This window comes from Meles meles, chromosome 16, assembly GCF_922984935.1.
Source record: "Meles meles chromosome 16, mMelMel3.1 paternal haplotype, whole genome shotgun sequence".
NCBI lineage: Eukaryota > Metazoa > Chordata > Mammalia > Carnivora > Mustelidae > Meles > Meles meles.
Window position 1 is genome coordinate 8,434,208 of NC_060081.1, and position 2,882 is coordinate 8,437,089.

Consider the following 2,882-nt stretch of genomic DNA (forward strand, 5'->3'; position numbering starts at 1 on the left):
AGGTGATCCAGGAAAATACATGTAACAGAGGTAACTTAAGATGACAGTAGGTTAGGGCGCCTGGGTGGCTCAGTGGGTTAAGCCGCTGCCTTCGGCTCAGGTCATGATCTCAGGGTCCTGGGATCGAGTCCTGCATCGGGCTCTCTGCTCAGCAGGGAGCCTGCTTCCCTCTCTCTCTCTGCCTGCCTCTCTACCAACTTGTGATCTCTCTCTGCCAAATAAATAAATAAAATCTTTAAAAAAAAAGGTGACAGTTGGTTAATTCAACCACTAGTGAATAAACCAGAGGAGGTGATGACATAAGCAATAAAGATGTGGCAGCAATGATCAACAACTTGTTAAGTTATGCAGAATCACAGGAAGAAATTCTAAGAAAAGTTGTTGAACAAGCTGAAGATTAAAGTGAGAAAAAGTCTGTAATTTAACAGAAAAAAAAGGCTAGATTAGTATGGGAAGATATTGTGCTATAATTTTGTTGCTTTGTTTTCAGCTAGTAGAATCAAAGAAGTTTTGAAAAGTTGGAAAATTGAAGATGATAAAGAAGGAGCATTAGAGGTAAGTTCAAGAGGCACTCAGGAAATAATAATAGTTGGCCCTTTCATTCTCTCTTTAAGAGCAGAGATAAATGAACCAGAAAAAAATTACTTGAAGTATAAAAATGTAACCAAAAATTAGGAATAGAGTCAGTGTAGGTAAATGTATCAGCTTATGAATTTATACTCCATTTGAGATATTGGAGTAAGTAAAGTTACAAATGATATCAATATTTTGTCATAGGAACAGAAGATAATTTTTCACTATTTTGCATAGAACATTATTTCTAGAAACAATCATTTTACCCCATATTGTTCATACCCGCAAATAAAAATGTAAGACTAAAAACAACAAAAATATTTTATTCTAATTATCCAGTGTTCAACAACATTATCTCCCAAATTTCATTCAAATACAACTGTATTTATGAAATCTATATCTATATTTATACAGAACTGACCATGAAAAAAGTGCATTCTCCAATGGATGTGTATAGAAATATGGATTGAAGTTTTATATGTTTACTGTAAGTTGTAATTGTCACTTCATTACTATAGTTGAAATAAAATACTATAATAAAAAATAATAATACCCTAGAGACTAAAGGAGGACCACTTAATCTTCTTTCAAAAATATTAGGGGTTTCTGGGGTTACTGACATTGGGGATGGTATGTGCTATGGTGAGTGCTGTGAAGTGTGTAAACCTGGCGATTCACAGACCTGTACCCCTGGGGCTAATAATACATTATATGTTTATAAAAAATAAAAAAATACATTTTTTTAAAAAATAGGGGTTTCAATATAGATTAGATTTAGGTATGGGTCAAGACTAAACTATTTAAGAACCATATTTTCATAATTTGATTCTTCATGAGCTCAGGACTTCACTTCTTACATTCCAGGTAAAAATTGCATTACCCATAGATGCTAAATTCCACCATCATGACGGGATTTCTCCTCACGGGGTTTTCTCATTAATGGGAGTTATGGGATTTGCATGCCATATCCTTCTCTTTGATGTATGTAGACACTCTGATGGGGAACATTATCACTGTTACTGTCGTCACCCTTGACAGGAGTCTTCACACACCCATGTACTTCTTCTTCAGGAATCTGTCCATCTTGGATGTCTGCTACATTTATGTAACAGTTCCTAACCCATGCATAAATTCCCTGCTTGATAGCAGCACCATTTCAAAGGCTGCTTTGTAGCTCAGGTCTTCCTTAGTGGTTTTATTTGTATATGTGGAGCTTCTGTTTCTGATTATCATGGTCCATGACTGCCATGTGGCTATCTGCCAACCACTTCACTACCCTATGATCATGAACCCTCAAATCTGCATCCAATGACTCTGACTTCCATACTCAGTGGTCTCATATATGAGGGTGTGCACACTAGCAAAACATTCCTGCTGCCCTTCTGTCTGCCTAGTGTCATCCATCAGTTTTGTTTTGTTTTGTTTTGTTTTGTGATATAACCTCACTGATAAAGTTCTCCTGCTCTGATACCTTTAGCAATGAGATGGTGATCGTTGCCTCTGATCTTGGGGTTGGTGATCACTGTTTTATTTGCGTCATCAGATCTTACATTCATATATTTTCTACTATTCTCATATTTCCAAGTGGAGCAGACAGAAAAAAAAAAAAAGCTTTTTCTACTTCTATCCCTCACGTCCTTGTGGTGTCAGAATTTTATGTATACCTGAGGCCATCTGATAGTCCACTATCCAGGACACGGTCCTTTCTGTCTTCTATTACATAACCCTTCCAATCTTCAACCCTATTATCTACAGTCTTAGAAATGAACAAATGAAATATGCCATTAATAAAATGAGGAGAATGTTTATTCAGGTTATTCAGGAAATGTATAGGAAATTGCTGAGACTCACCCTACATTCAAAGTCATGTTTTCAGCAATAAATTGAGAAATTGATTGGAATTCTATCAATATAGCTGACATTAATAAATAATGTCATTAAAATATATCATTTATCAATATAATTTCCCTTCTGAAGTGTTGAATTATCTGAGTATGTCACTGGGTAAAGGATCTGATATTACAAATAAGAAATCCCTATTCATGCTTTGACAACTTAAGAACACTCACTAAAGGACACCTGGGTGGCTCAGTGGGTTAAAGCCTCTGCCTTTGGCTCAGGTCATGATCCCAGGGTCAGCAGGGAGCCTGCTTCCTGTTCTCTCTCTGCCTGCTTCTCTGCCTTTTTGTCTGTCAAATAAATAAATAAAATCTTTTAAAAAAAGAACACTCACTAAAAATTTAAGTCTAAAAAGACAAAAAAGTATCCTTAGAAGTATTTTATAGTAAGCTTCTGTTTTGTATTTATTC

General features: G+C 35.8%; 1 pseudogene; it reads left to right on the forward strand.

Annotated features, from left to right (window-relative positions):
• Window positions 1-1,459: 1,459 nt before the first annotated feature.
• On the forward strand, window positions 1,460-2,455 carry LOC123927115 (annotated as a pseudogene).
• Window positions 2,456-2,882: the final 427 nt, after the last annotated feature.